Below are 15,284 nucleotides of genomic sequence, written 5' to 3'. Positions count from 1 at the left end.
ATGAGGCCTTGAGCAGCCTGGGCTGGTGGGAGGGGTCCCTGCCCATGGCAGGGGGCTGGAACTGGATGAGCTTGAAGGTTCCTTCCAGCCCAACCCCTTCTAGGATTCATTCTCTCCAGTTCTGGCTGCTTTGCATGAACCCCCCACAGGCAGAACTGTCCTTTGGTTTCTGCCAAGCAGCAGCAGGCAGCAGCTTCTGCCTCTTCCAGCTGTGAGGTGTTTGACCAGGACACACATCAGCCTGCTGGGAGGGAGAGAGGGAAGGAGGGAGAGAGGGAAGGGAGGGAGGGAGGGAGGAAGGCTCCTCAGGTGTTCCCATTGGATGTCTTGCAGGTGACTCTGCACAACAAAGGAGCCATCGATGCCTCCTTCAGCTTGGTCCCTCCAAGTACAGCTCTGGGCTCCTGCTTCAGCTTCTCCCCCTGTCAGGGCCTGGTTTTGCCAGGTGGGTCCCAGGGTGTCCAGGTCTGCTTCTGTCCCAGCAGCCTGGGGCACTTCAGAGAAGAGTTCAGCTTCCGTGTGGAAGGATCCCCTGAGCCTGTGACCCTGACTGTCAGGTGAGAGGCTGCTTGAAGCCCCCTGTGCTGTGAGAGCAGCTTTGCTGCATGCCAGCAGCAGTGCAAGCTGCAGGCTCTGCAGTGCTCTGCAGCCAAGCCAAGGCCTCCTCTGCTGTGTCCCCACAGGGGCTGTGTCTCTGCACCTTCTCTGCACTTCGATGTCCCTTGCCTGCGCTTCGGGGACGTCTCCTATGGTGAGTGTGGCCTGGCCTTGGAGCACAGCCTGAGGGCTCTGCAGCCCCAGAGTGCAGCCTCAGAGCCTCCAGCACCTGTGGCCCTCCGGAGCAGCCTTCAGGATGTTGAAGCAGGGCTGCAGGTTGCTCAGGCAGTGTTTTGCCATCATGAGATCCAAGAGGCCCCAGGGACTAGCAGCCGGTGTCTTGTGGTGTCCCTCATCAGCCCCAGGCTGCCAGTCCTTGGCAGCAGGATGGCTGTGACAGTCCCAGGAGGGCCCAGGGGCTGGGATTGCAGGAGAAGGGAGCTGAAGCTGTGGACTAGCCTGTGCCTGCTGTGGCTCAATGTTGTTGTCAGGCCTGGACACCATTTCCACCCCCACCCCCCCGAGCTGTAGTGTCAGATGTTCATTGGGGCTGGGAGGGCCACTGGGTTTCCCCTGCCAGGCAATGTGGCCAAGGAATAGCTCTGCCTCAGGCCCTGGTGTGCTCAGAGCCCTGGGCTCCTTCTCCTTGCCCAGCAGAAGCCCAGCTCTGCTGCCTGAGATGCAGATTCTGGTGCTGCAGTTCAGTCTGACAGAAGGCTTTGTCCTGAGGGGGTCTCAGGTGTGCATGGGAAGCCAGTTCTGGGCTGCTTGAAGAGCCAGGAGCAGCCTGGCCAGGATCCCTCTCTGTTTTCCTCCTGCTGCTGGACTTGTGAGAGAACTGCTGGCCTTTGCTGAGCTGCATCCTCCCCTCCCTCCATCCCTGCTCTGCCTCTTGGTTTCCTTGTGAAGAGCCAAAGCAAGAGGAATGCCAGCAGGCAGAACCAGGGGATCCAAGAGGAGAAGTGTCCTCATTAGCTGCTGGCATGGCTGAGGCCTTGGCAGCTGAAGGCTTCCCCCATGCCCTGCTGGCCACACTCTCCTGAATGCAGCCCAGGAGAGCCTTGGCCTTCCTGGCCAGGAGGGCAGCTGGCTGCCTGATGGGGAATGAGTTGTCCCCCAGCAGTGCCAGCACAGAGCTGCTTGGCTTCCCCAGCAGCTGTAGCTCCGAGTGAGGAGAGCCCAAGCCCCAGTGCAGTCTGAGCATGCCAGGCTCTGGGCAGCAGGAGGCAGAGGAGCTGTGTGCAGAGGTGCAGAGCTGTGTCCTCTCCCCTAGGCTTCCCTCACAGCCTGTCCTGTCGCCTCACCAACGCCTCCCCGCTGCCCCTGGCCTTCGCCCTCCGCCTGCCCGGGGATGGCACAGCAGAGCCCAGCGTGCCCAGCGCTGCCCAGCTGCTGGACAACTCTCTCCCCTCCTGGAGGAGGGCAGCCACGGGGCTCCTCAGGCCCTGTGAGTTCACCATCAGCCCTTGCAGAGGCACCATCTGTGCCAAGAGCTTCGTGGACATCCAGGTAGGGAGCGGTGGGGCCAGAGGGGCTTCGGCAGCTGGGGCTGAGGCTTCCCTGCTCTGGGAGAGGGCTTCAGTGCTGCTGGCTGGGAGGGTGAGGCCAGGCAGAGCCCTGCAGCAGGGCTGGCCTCTGGGACCTTCCTGAAGGAGCAGCCTTTGGATTCTGCAGGCAGAAGCTGCAGCTCCTGCCCCACACTTGGATTCCCTGCAGTCATCTCAGTGGCACTGCAAAAGCTCTGGCAGCTGAGCAGCTTCTGCTGGGCCAAGCTTCTGCAGCAGCTTCCCACTGCACAGCTGGAGTGCTTCTGCTGGAGTCAGCAGCTCTGCCCTGCACTTCTGCTGCTCAGTGAAGAGCAGAGCCTGGGCCCTTAGCTGCCAGGCAGTGCTGAGCACAAGATGGCTCTGCTGGTGCCTGCATTCCTCTCACACAGGGCCTGGCAGCTGCCAAGGACATTTCTCCAAGCAGCTCTTGCCAGCAGCCTTGTGGTGCTGCCAGAGCCTGTGCTCTGCACATGGAGCAGCAGACCTAGGGCAAAGCCCTCCCTTTGCTTCCCAGGGCATGGCAATGGCAGGAGAGCAGCTGTGGGAAGTGTTTGGTGCTTTGCTCTCCCCCCAGGTCACCCTGTGCTCCAACACCCTGGGCACCTACAAGCTGGCACTGGTGGTGGATGTGGATGGTGTGGGCCAGGAGCTGCTCTCACTGCCCCTCACAGCCAGGTACCAGCACTTTCCTTGCAGCCCTTTGGCTCTCCTGGTGCACCCAGCCCCTGCCATGGGGTCTGCAGGCTCCAGCTGCACAGGAGAAGGCTGGCTCCAGGAGCTGCTTCTGGGCAGCCAGAGATGGGAAGAGCAGGCTTTGACAGCAGCCACCTTGAGGAGCATCTGCCCAGAATGGACAGGCCTGGCCCTGAGCCCTTGCCTAAAGGGCACAGCAATCCTGTGAATGATTGGCACTGCCCCTCCCTGGCACAGCTTGGAGCCATTTCTCTTGTCCTCTCCCTTCTTCCTTGGGAGCAGAGCCCAAGCCCCAGCTGGCTCCAGCCTCCTTTCAGGGACTTGTGGAGAGCCAGGAGGGCTCTGCTCTGCCTCCTCCTCTCTGGGCCAAACCCCCCCAGCTCCCTCAGCTGCTCCTCCCCAGCCCTGTCCTCCAGCCCCTTCCCCAGCTCTGTTGCCCTTCTCTGGCCCCACTGCAGCCCCTCAGTGCCCTTCTTGGGGTGAGGAGCCCAGAGCTGCTGCCAGGATGTGAGGTGTGGCCTCAGCAGTGCTGAGCCCAGGGGGCCAATCCCTGCCCCGCTCCTGCTGGCCACAGCACCGCAGGTCCAGGCCAGGCTGCTGGGGGCACTTTGCAGCCTCTCTGCCCCAGGCAGCTGTGTTCTGCTCCCTGCCAGGCCGTCTCAGGAGTCAGGAAGCCTCTCCTCTGCCAGTGTCTCCATTGCCTTTGGCCCTCTCTCTGCCCAGGTGTGTGGCTCCTGCTCTGCGAGTGCCCAAGCCCGTGGTGACCTTCGGCCGCTGCTACCTGCAGCTCCCTGCCCAGCAGCTGCTGACCCTGGTGAACGACAGCGACCTGCCAGGCTGCTATGCACTGCTGCCTCAGGTTGGCATCACCCCCACCTCCTGCCCCCAGGGCTCAGCCAGGCTGTGCTGGGGAGAAAAGGCCTTTGGGAGAGAGAGACCTTGATGCTTTCCAGTGCGCTGAGAACAGGACCCAACCCGAATGGGACCTTAGGGAGCAGGGCAATGGGAACCCTCCTGCAGAGCAACCTTGGGCAGCCCTTTGGGAAGCACTTTGTGCTCTGGGCTCTGGGCTGCTGTCATGCAGGAGAGCTCAGAGGGTGGGAAAAAGCTGCTCTGCCAGCCCAAACGTGGCTGCTGGGGAGTACAGCAGCTTTGGGAGCCCCTGAGGATGCTGAGACTGTCCAAGGCTCCCTGCTTGTTTTGTGCCTTCCTGCCAGGCCGGGCTGTGGGGGGCTCTGAGCTGCCTGGGGCCCTGCCAGGCCGGGCTGTGGGGGGCTCTGAGCTGCCTGGGGCCCTGCCAGGCCGGGCTGTGGGGGGCTCTGAGCTGCCTGCTCTAGGTGCAGATGTCCCTGCTCAGTGCAGGGGCTTGGAGTGGAGGAGCTTGAAAGGTGCCTTCCAGCCCATGCCATGCTGTGCTCCTCCCCCTTCCAGGAGCAGCAGGAGGAGGCTGCTGTGCTGTACTCCAGCCCTGTGCCCTGTGGCATCATTCAGCCTCACAGCTCCGTGGAGATGCCCCTGACCCTGGTGGCCCAGGCACTAGGGAGCCAGGACACTCCTGCCTCTGTGGCTGTCTTGGGCTGTGCAGGACACCCCCTGGTGAGTCTGCTCTGTGCCCCAGGGCTTGCTGGGGCCTGAAGGGTAGAGGGCTGCTGGCAGGGCCGAGGGAACTTGTGCCAGAGGGATCCCTGGCAGCGGGTGGCGGCGAGAGGAGAGGCAGGGTGGTGCCCTCTGGGCTGGTGACCAGCGTGTGCCACAGCAGGGCACTGGGGACAGGGCAGGTGGGCTCATGAGCCAGCAGCCTCCCTGGCTCTCCTCCTCTGCTGTGAGGAGAGCAGCAGCAGCTGCTGCTCCCGTGGGGCTCCTGGGGAGGAGCACCCAGGGACAGCCCAGAGTGCTGCTGAGGCAAAGGCTGCCTTGGGAATGAGCTGAGAAGGCTCTGCAGCAAAGGGATGGCTTGGGGCAAGCCTGAGCAGCAGCAGGGCTGGAAGCAGGCACAGGGCACAGGCAGGAGAGCTGCTGCTGGCACAGCAGGCTGGGCAGGCTGGTTTCTTTCCCCCTGACAACAGCAGCTTGTGGCTTTCAGCTGGGGTCCCTCCAGAGCCCACCCTTGCTGCAGGCCTCCTGGGTCAGGCTTCCAACACTGCTAACTGCCAGCAGGCAGAGCTCTCTCCTGTCCAGGAGCAGCCTCAGAGCTGTCTAACCCTTGCCAGCTTTCCCTAGAGTGTGGTTTTTTTCTCTCTCTCCCCGCTCCCTGCTTGCTGGAGCAGGAAATCCACCTGGTGAGCATTGGGCAGGGCCCAGTTGTCTCTGTGCAGCCCCAAGAGATCAACTTTGGCAGCATCCCAGTTCTGCAGGACGTCTCCCGCAGTCTGCAGCTCTGCAATCAGAGCCCCATCCCTGCAGCCTTCCAGGCAGAGGTGGTGAGTATCTGGAGAGGCTTCCAAGGGAAATGGCTGCTCTGTGGCCACCTGGGGCTTGGTTTGCATCTGCAGCTTTCCCAGCTGGCTGCCTGAGAGAGCAAGCAAGAGGTTCCACCCCCAGGTGGCCAGAGGAGCCTGGCTCTGGGGGCAGGTTCAGCTGGGGCAGCCCTCAGGAGAACAGAGCTTGAGGAGATCTTGGAGCAGCAGTGAGCCTGGAGCCTGTTTCCAAGCTCTCCCTTTCCTTTGTGGAAGCTCCCTGGCTGTGGGAGTCATGGTTTTGGAGCTCTGGGATCACAGAATGCCTTGGGTTGGAAAAGACCTTTCAGATCCTGCAGGCCAAGCCTGAACCCAGCACTGCCAGCTCAGCACTGAACCGTGGCCCTCAGCACCACAGCTCCAAGGCTTTGAAATGCCTCCAGGGATGGGGACTCCACCCCTGCCTTGGGCAGCCTGGGCCAGGCCTTGAGAGCCCTCCAGAGGAAGAACTTGTTCCTCATGCCCAACCTAAAGCTCCTCTGATGCAACTTGAGGCCATTTCCTCTTGTCCTATTGCCTGGGAGGAGATGCTGAACCCCCCCTGGCTCCAGCCTCCTCTCAGGGAGGTGCAGGGAGCCAGAAGGTCTCCCCTCAGCCTCCTTCTCTCCAGGCTGAACAAGCCTGGGTCTCAGCTTTGAACTGAGGATGGGGTTTTGAGCAACCTGCTCGACTTGGAGATGTCCCTGCCCAGGGCAGGGGCTTGGAACTAGAAGATCCTGCAGGTGCCTTCCACCCCAAACCATTCTGTGATTCTCTGATCTTCTCCCTGGGACTGGCTGGAGAAAAGTCAACTTCTTGCAGCCCCTCAGTACTTCAAGAGGCCTCTGAGCAAAAGGCCTCCAAGGAGACTGGAGGAGGAACCAACCTTCTCTTGAGGCCGGGTGTCCTTTGGGCTGGGGAAGTTTAGACTCGAGGTGAGGAGAAAGCTTCACTGAGAGAGTCATTGCTCATGGGAATGTGCTGCCCAGGGAGGTGGTGGAGTCCCCATGCCTGGAGGTGTTCAGGAGGGGATTGGAGGTGGCACTTGGTGCCATGCTCTAGTCATGAGGTCTGTGGTGACAGGTTGGACTGGATGATCCCTGAGGTCTCTTCCAGCCTTGGTGATACTGTGCCATGGGGGGCACTGAGGAGAGTCTGTGAGAGGAGGGTGGCACAGGGGGGTGTAAGCTCCTGCAGAGGTGCTGTTTGCAGCCCCCCTGGCTCAGCTGCAGGCAGGTGAAGCCTTTCTGCTCTGTTCCCCTCACCTCCTCGCCCCGAGGGCCCCGGTTTCCAGCCTCAGCTGGGCTCTGCCTTGTCTTGCAGGCTGGCAGAGGCTGCTGCTGGAGGGTCGAGCCCAGCCGAGGAGTGATCCCCGCCGAGGGCCAGGTGTCTGTGTCTGTCACAGCCCAGCTGGACGACACAGGGCAGTTCCAGGCCGAGGTGCAGCTGCTGGTGGAGCACAGCCGTGGCTACGGCATCCCCGTGCGGGCCCTCGGCGTCGGCAGCACCATCGTCCTGGACAGGCCCTTGGCTCCGCAGCTCAGCCTGGGCACTCGCTTCAGGTAGGTGTCCCTCAGCTCCTGCTGCTGCCAGGGGCTCAGCCAGGGCAGCTCTCTGCAGTGCCCAAGGGATGCTGCCCTGCCCGCAGCAGCTGAGAGGATGTGCTGGGGAGGGTTGGGAGCCTTCCTCAGGGGCAGGACCGTGAAGAATGCTATTGATGACTTGGCTCAGCCAAAAGGCCCCCAGGGAAGGCCAGCACAACTTTGGTACAGCTTGTCCAGGCTCCTGGGCCCGGCTGGGAAGGATCCCCATCCCAGGCACCTTCAGCAGCAGCTGAACGATTTGGGCAGAGGAAGGGAAAAGACAACTCTAAACCTGAGCTCCCCTCCAGAGCCAGAGCCCAGGAGCTGCAGTTTCTGCTTCGGGCACAAGATGGACTGCCTTGAGCTGCTGCCTGCAGCAAAGGCAGAGCAAAGGGGGGGCGGGGGGGAACCCCAAACTCCGGAGGCTTTGCCTGAGCTCCAGAGGCAGGTTCCTCACACAGCAGTGTTCAGGTGGGGAACTTCTGCTCAGGGCAAGAGGCTGTGCCGGGAGCTGCAGGCAGGCAATGTCCTGAGCCCCAGCCGCGCTCTGGGTGCAATGGCAGAGGCAAAGCGAAAGCAGGAGCTAAGCTTCCCCCTTGTCCGCAGCGAGAGGGAAAGTGGAGCCGCTGGGCAGCGGCGGAGGGGAGGCTCCAGCAGCACTCCCCCAGCCGGCCGGCACCGGGCAGAAGCAAGGGGGGAAAGGGAAGGGTTTCCCACCCCCCCCCTCTGGAACTGCCGCTGGAAACAAAGCGGAGCAGCGGCAGAGCAGCGAGCTGAGACGGAGCCGAGGAGCTCCTGAGCAGCAGCAGCAGCAGCAGCAGCACAGCGGGGAGCGGCCAGGGCCCTGCCCAGCAGCTCTGCTGCTGCCTTGGTGCCGCCGGCGAGGCCGGAGCCAGCTCCGTGCGGAGCCTCTGTCCTCTCCCTGCCGCTGCCGCTCCGGGCCTGCGGCAAGGAGGAAGGGCTCTGGGGCAGCCGGGGCTGGGCTCGGCTGTGCCCCGTCGGGACAGCTCTGCAGGAAGCTCTTCCTGGCTGGCTGCAAACAGGGCAGCTGCTGGGAGGGGAGAAGCTCGGGGCCAGGCAAGGGCTGGCTCCTGCTGAAGCTTTGAGCCGGCTCAGCCTTTTCGAGGGGGTTGCACTGCCAGCTGTGTGGTCAGACGGCAGCGGCACCAGCCGGGGGAGCGCTGGGCAGCAGCAGCTCTGCTCACCTTGTCCATCTCTGCTCCTCTTGCAGCCTGGCTCCCTGCTGCTACAGCTTCCAGGTCACCAACCGAGGCCGCCGCTCCCAGCGCCTCTACTGGAGCCTAGGAGGCTGCTCCCTGCCTGCCCAGCGCGGACAGCTCCCTGCCCTCAGCAGCACCGAGGCCAGAGCTCCCCCCCAGAGCCTCGCAGCTGCCTGCCCTGTGTTTCAGCTCCGGCCCGAGGTTATGGAGCTGAGGCCAGGCCAGACGATGGAGGTGATGCTGGAAGCCTTCTCCAGCACTCCCCAGGTGAGGTTCCTCCCGAGGGCTGAGCCTTCCCCATCAGATCACCTCCCCTGGGACTTGTCCTGCAGTCACAGCATCAACCAGCCTGGCAGAGACCCCCAGGATCACCCAGTCCAACCTATCACCCAGCCCTGTCCAATCCACCAGAGCCTGGCACTGAGTGCCTCCTCCAGGCTTTCCCTGGAGATCTCCAGGGGCGGTGACTCCACCACCTCCCCGGGCAGCACATTCCAGAGGCCAATTCTCTCTCTGGGAAGAACTTCTTCCTACCAGCCAGCCTGACCCTCCCCTGGCACAGCTTGAGACTAGCTCCAGTTCCATCCCAGCAGCTCCTCCAGCTTTCTGCAGCGCTGTGCACAGCCAGGGCAGAATCCTTTGGGGCAGGGCTTGTCCCAGGCAGCACAGACCTGCCCAGAGCTTTGTGTGGCTGTTGGCTGCAGCAGGATGGCCTCTGGAGCTCAGCAGAGCTGCAGCAGAGGCTGTGGAGGGCAGGGGCAAAGAGGGAGCAGGGAGTGTCACTTGAGGGCAGTGGCAGGGCCGTGGCTGGCAGCTGCAGGCTGTCTCCTGGCCCCCTGCTGGCAGCCCCCCTGTGCCCTGTGGCTTCTCCCTGCAGGCGGTGAGGGAGCAGCTGCTGTGCCAGGCCGCGGTGGGCGGCGAGGCCAGGAGGAGACAGATCCTGCAGGTGGAGCTCAGCTGCCAGTTCGTTGCTCCTGCCCTGCAGATGTCCTCCACAGCAATCTCTTTCCACGTGGAGAAGGTGAGCCTCTGGCTGGCATCCTGGCACTGAAGCCCTGGCTGCTGGCTGGAAGCTGTGGGCTGCCTGTGCTGGGCTTGCAAGCAGGAGGGGACAGAGCTGCTCCCAGTCCCCAGGGCTTTGGCTGAAGACTGCAGCAGGACCAAGCTTTGGCCATTAGCACTGAGGTCCTTCCTGGCTCCCCTGGGGCTGGGAACAGCCTCAGCAGCTCGACTCTGCCCTCCTTGGTGTAGCACCACTGAGAAGAGTCTGGCCCCACCCCCTGCTCCCTTTGGCTCCTGCTGAGCATTGCTCAGATGCCCTCTGGGGCTGCTCTTCTCCAGGCTCAGCAGCCCCAGGCCTCTCAGCCTTTGCTCCTCAGGCAGATGCCCCTCAGCATCTTGTAGCAGGGGCAGCAGGTGCCTGGAGGCTGCTGGCTGGCTGTGCCTGGTCAAAGCCAACCTTAGGCTGCTGCAGGCCCTCCCCTGCCTCCTGCCCTGCAGCCCTGCTTTGAGGAGGCTCCTGGAGCTGGAAAGGTTGCAAGGGGTGCAAGCTAGGTGACTGGAACTCCTCTTGTGCTGCTGTCCCCAAGAGAGGACACACCACTGGAGTCAGATGCTCTGGGCTCACACTCTGGGCTTGATCTTTTGGCAGCAGCTGCCTCCTCTCGGGGTCCCCTTCCCTGCCTGGCCCATGAGGCTGTGCCCCTGGCCCCTGGGCAGTGCTGTGGTTTGCAGCCAGCAGCAGCTGTGCTGTGCTTAGAGAAAGCCCTTCCAGAAGGGCAGAAACAAACCCAAAGAGTCCAGAGGAGCTGTGCTGAGCTGTGGGGGCTGAAGGCTTGGAAAGGCATCAGAAGGGGAAGGAGGTGCCTGGGCACTTGAGGTTGGTTGATGCTTCTCTCCTGTGGCTGCAGCAAGCAGGGGATGTCCTAACTCCCCTGGCCCAGCCTCTTGCTCTGAAGAACATCTGCCCCCTGCCACTCAGCATGGTCCTGGCCTTAGGGCAGCCCTTCTCCATCTGCGACGTGGAGCAGCAGCCCCTGCCTGCAGATGCTCAGGTGAGCAGCCCTGGGCCTTGCTGCTGCTGGAGTGGGAAGAGGGAGGGCTGTGCTGCTGTGCTGCTCTTGGGAGGGCCTCCAGGAGAGACTTGGCTGCTGTGGAGTCAGCAGAGGGCTGGCCTGAGCTAAATCAGGTTGGAAATGAGCTGCTGGAGGGAAGAAGATACCCTCTGAATGGGGAAGAGAGCCATGGGATGCTTTGGGTGGGAAGAGACCTTTCAGCTCAAGAAGGCCAACTGGGAACTCCTCACTGCCAGCTCACCACTAAAGCATGGCCCTCAGCACCAGATCCCCAGGACTCTGCCATGGGATGGGGACTCCACCACTGCCCTGGGCAGCCTGGGCCGGGCCTTGACAGCCTTTGAGGAAGAACTTGTTCCTCATGGCCGAACTGAAGCTCCCCTGGTGCGACTTGAGGCCCTTTCCTCTTGCCCTGTGGCTTGCTTGGCTCCTTGCTGCAGCTTCCTTTCAGAGTCCTGGCTCTAAGAGATGCAGGGAAGGGCTCCAGCCCCTTCTGGGCAAGCCAGCGAGTCAAGCTGCCTCCTGGCAGCCATCCCAGCAGCCAGCCTCAGCTGTCTGCCTGCTCCTCAGGAGCAGCTTGCTCCCTTCAAGGGCAGCCCTGCCTCTGAGAGGGCTGAGGATGCTCCTCCAGCCCCTGCCTGCCCTCTGTGTCAGTGGCAGGGGTTGGGCACAGGCCCTGCCAGACAGGTGGTGATGTGGGCATGGGCACCACTCCTGTGCCCTGCCGGTGCCAGCCCTGCCAGGGCCAGGCTGCAGTGCTGGGAGGAGCAGGGCAAACAGCCTTGGTGCCAGGGTGCTGCTCTGGGGGGGGCTTTGGTGCCTCTGCTGCAGCCTGAGGGGGGCTGGGCCAGCAGTGGCGTGGGGCTGGCACAGGCAGGCCCTGCTGGAGCCACACTTGGGCACTGCCATGGTTCATGCCCTGAGCCCTGGGGACGGCATCCCACGGCTGCTGGATGCTCTTCCTCTCCTTGCAGCCCATGAAGCTGGAGGCAGGGCAGGAGCTTCAGCTCTGCATCAGCTTTAACCCTGCTCATGAAGAGGGTTTGCACTCCTGGCAAGTGGAGCAGGCTCTGAGGATCCAGTTCCTGGAGCACCCTCACCAGGAGCAGGTCCTGCTGCGGGGAGAAGTCTGCTGCCCCAACCTGCACTTCCAGAGCATGGCTGTGGACTTTGGCTGCATCCTCAATGGCACTGGAGCTGTGCAGAGCCTGGAGATGAGCAACTGCAGCCAGCTGCCTGTCTCCTACTGCTGGCAGCTGCTGCCAGACAGCCAGGGCAGCCAGCTGAGGTATGGCCACCTCTGCCCTCTCCTTGCAGCTCTTCTCCTTCCTGCTGTCCTGCTTGTGCTTTGCAGAGACCAAGGTGCTTTCCCTGGGCTCTGACCAATTGCTTTCCCCTTGCCCTGGTGGGAACAGGACCAAGCCCTCCAGCTGAGCTCAGGCTGGCTGCTCAGGGCACAGGAGTCCTGCAGCACTGTGATGCTGGGCAGGAGACACTGTTCTGCAAGCCAGCCTCTGAGACGCTGGCAGCACTTCTCCTGGAGCCCATGCCCCCCAGTCCTGCTTTGTCTCTGGAGCTCCAAAGCCCTGCTTGGGCCCTGGGACAAGCAGATACAAACTGGGAGCTCTCTGCCTTCCCTGCCAGCCCCACCTCTTCTCATTCCAGTCCTAAGAACCGACACAGGAACTGCCCCCAGGACGCTGTCCAGTGCTGGCTCCCCAGCTCGGGAGAGCCAGGGACCTCCTGGAGAGAGTCCCAGGGAGGCTGCAAAGCTGCTGAGGGGCCTGGAGCAGCTCTGGGAGGAGCACAGGCTGAGAGCCCTGGGGCTGAGAGCCTGGAGAAGAGCAGCCCCAGAGGGCAGCTGAGCAATGCTCAGCAGGAGCTGAAGGATGGGGGCAGGAGGCTGGGGCCAGTGCCTGGTGCCCAGTGCCAGGGCACGGAGCCTGCTGCCCCCTGGGGCTTCCATCTGAGCAGGAGGAGAAACTTTGGCTGTGTGGGGGCTGGATTGGCTGCTCAGAGGTGAAGCCTGCCTGGCACCCAGCCCCTGCTCCAAGAGCCTCCACCTTCAGGCAAGCAGAGGCCACTCCTCTGTCCCCCCAAGCACAGCTGCTCTGCTGCTGCCAAACCACAGGCATCCTCTTGCCCCCTGCCCTTGAGCTCTTGCCCAGCACTCAGAAGATCCCTTCTGGGCTTGCTATTCTGCAGGCTGCACAGCCCCAGGGCCCTCAGCCCCTGCTCTCACCTTGTCTCTTTAGAGACAAAGCCTCAGCTCCTGGGGCTGCTGCAGGGACAGGACAGAGGCTGAGGGCTCCATCGCTTCCTGGCTGCAACCTGGCTGGTAGCTTCTTTTCCTTCCACCTTCACCTGCCCTGGAATGGTGCCAGGGATGGGGCATCTCCCCCCTCCTCAGGCACCCTGGGCCAGTGTCTCCCTCTCCTCAGCATCCCAAATGTCTGCCTTGTGTCTGCTCTGAATCTCTGAGCTCAAGCCTCCCCCCACCCTGGGCCTGGCACACCAAGCCCTGCTCCCAAGGCTGTCCCCAGCTTCCTTGTAGGGCACTGGGAGTGCTGCAAGGCCACCAGAAGGTCTCTGCTGGGCTCTGCCCCTTTGCTTCTCAGTCTCCCTTTTTGCACAGTGTGTGTCTGGTTGCCCTTCCTGGTGCCCTTCCTGGCCCCCAGCCCTGGCCTCTGCCCTGTCTGCCAGCAGCCAGGTGCCTGCACTGCCCCTGTGCCAAGCTGGGCAGCCCAGAGCCTGGCCCTGCTCCATCCTGGGCTGGAGCTGCTGGGCCAGAGCCAGTGCTGAGCTCAGAGCAGCAGTGGCCAGCGAGGAGCTGCTGGGGCAGTCTCCCCTGCCTGCCCCTGCAGTCCCTGCTCACAGGGAGCTTCTGTTCCAGGTGCAGCCTCCCGGCCCCAGCAGCGCAGGAGGAGAGAGCCTGCGGGCAGCGCTCAGCCTCTGCAGGGAGCAGCTCCGGGCATGGGGGTGTGGAGGAGCCAGCCCAAGCCCTGGGGGCAGTGGGGGACCCTGCCCAGGAGCCAGCAGATGCCCAGGACTGCCTGGAAGCAGAGGTAGCTTTCCTGGGACACCTCCCAGTTTGCCCCCAGAGCCCTGCTGCTGCCAACCTCCCTTCTCATGGCCCCGCGGCCACCTGAGAGCAGGAAGGGCAGCAGGGCCAGCAGCTGGACACAGGGCTGCTGGGGAGGGACAAACAGGACAGTCTGGCTGGGGGAGGCCTCCCTCAGCTCCTCCTGGCCTCTGGAGAGTTTGGGCTGGGTTGTTTCCCAGTGTCAAATGAGGCTTTTACCTGCATGCTGCTGGGAAGGCTTTGAGCTTCCTTCTGTGCCAAGCCCAGCACCGATCCCCAGGGGCCACCTGCTCAGCCCCAGCCATTGGCACATCCTGGCCTTAGCCAAGGGCTGGGGCCACCTGCTCAGCCCCAGCCATTGGCACATCCTGGCCTTAGCCAAGGGCTGGGATGGCAGAGACAGCCCCAGAGCTGTCAGGGCTCAGGAAGGGACCTGACCCAAGGGGAGACTCAGCCCTGCCCAGGGCTTTGTCTGCCAGGGAGATGTAGCTCTGCTTAGGCCCAAGGATGCCCCAGCAGCGTTCCTGCAGAGCCTGCTGGTGGCCAGGCCCCAGCACAAAGCACTTCTCAGCTTCCTGAAGCAGCAGAGCCTCTGGAGCTGGAGGAGCAAGCCCAGAAGCCTCTCTCAGAAACAGGGCTCAGAAGGCCAGAGCCAAGGCTCCCTTTGCAAGCTGGCACCTCTGAGGTTAAAGACAAGCTGCCAGCTGCTGCAGGGCAGGAAAACATCTCAGCTGCCTTCTTCAGGAGGGTGTCTGGAGAATAATGACCTGGTGGAGCTCCTCAGCTCTCCAGCAGCCATCAGGGCATGGAATGAAACCAAAGCACATCTGAAACTGGAGAGCTGGGCCAAGCCCTCCCTCAGTCCTCCTTTGCCTGTGCTGGGGAGTCTCAGGGGCAGCTGTGTCCCTGCTTTGGTCCTGGAGAACCTAAGCTGTCCAGGCAGGAGCTTCTCAACATGTTCTTTGGGCAGGAGGGAGCAGAGCTGGACTGGCACCAGGGTGCCAGCTGCCCCCTTGGGCTCTCTGCCAGGCTCCTGCAAGCTTGTGTGTAGGAGGTGAGGATGGAGCCCAGGCCTGACCTGGGGCTGGCCTTGGAGCCACACTCAGCAGATGCCATGGCCATAGCCAGACTTGATTTGCTCCCAGCACCCATCTCAGCTGCCCCTGGCTTGATGAGGTGCTGGAGCCTGCAGCAGAGTGCTCTCACCCAGAGCAGCCACTTGCTCACTGCAGCCCTTGGTGCTTGCTTTGCAGCTGCTGTCCGGTGCCACGGAGCAGGAGGGGGCCCTGGAAGGTGCCCTGGAAGGTGCTGTGCAGCAGGAGGGGGCCCTGGAAGGTGCTGTGCAGCAGGAGGGGGCCCTGGAAGGTGCTGTGGAAGCTCCCAGCCCAGCTGGGATGAGGCAGCTGATGAAGCTGAAGGAGACAGAGCCCCACAGGCTGGGATTGGAGGAGGCAAGTGGGAAGCTGCCTGGCTTCCAGCTTTGCAGTGGGAGAAGCAGTTCCACAGCTGGGACTGCCACTGCTGGCCCTCAGCACTGCTCACAGAGTGGCCTCACATCCCTCCAGGCAGCTGGGCATGGAGAGGCCATGCAGGACATGGTGTAGGGCTGAGCCAAAACACTCCTTGTGCAGCAGCTCTGGGGGCATTCACAGCACCCCAGCATGGAGGGGTTGGAAGGGACCTCTGGGCATCATCAGTCCAAGCCCCTGCTCCAGCAGGGCACCCACAGCAGCTTGCCCAGCAGCACAGTGCCCAGGGGGGGTTGGAAGCTCTCCACATCAGGAGACTCCACAACCTCTCTGGGCAGCCTGCTCCAGGCCTCCAGCACCCTCACACCAAACAACTTTCTCCTCCTCTTCACATGCAACCTCCTGGCACTTTGTGCCCACTGCCCCTTGTCCTGTCCCAGGGCACCACTGAGCAGAGCCTGGCCCCAGCCTCTTGCCCCCCACAGCTCCTTTGTCTCTTGCTGAGCATTGCTCAGCTCCCCTCTGGGGCTGCTCTTCTCCAGGCTCAACAGCCCCAGGGCTCCTCCCAGAGCTGCTCCAGGCC

The 15,284-nt window shown here is 62.9% G+C and overlaps 1 pseudogene; it reads left to right on the top strand.

Moving 5' to 3' along the window:
- Positions 1 to 15,284, top strand: part of LOC137457790 (hydrocephalus-inducing protein homolog) — a 63,320-nt pseudogene that overhangs the window by 13,514 nt on the left and 34,522 nt on the right.

This window comes from Melanerpes formicivorus, unplaced genomic scaffold (assembly GCF_026170545.1).
Source record: "Melanerpes formicivorus ecotype bairdi unplaced genomic scaffold, bMelFor1.0.p_v2 SCAF_200, whole genome shotgun sequence".
Lineage (NCBI taxonomy): Eukaryota > Metazoa > Chordata > Aves > Piciformes > Picidae > Melanerpes > Melanerpes formicivorus.
This window is presented reverse-complemented; position numbering and strand designations above follow the sequence as displayed.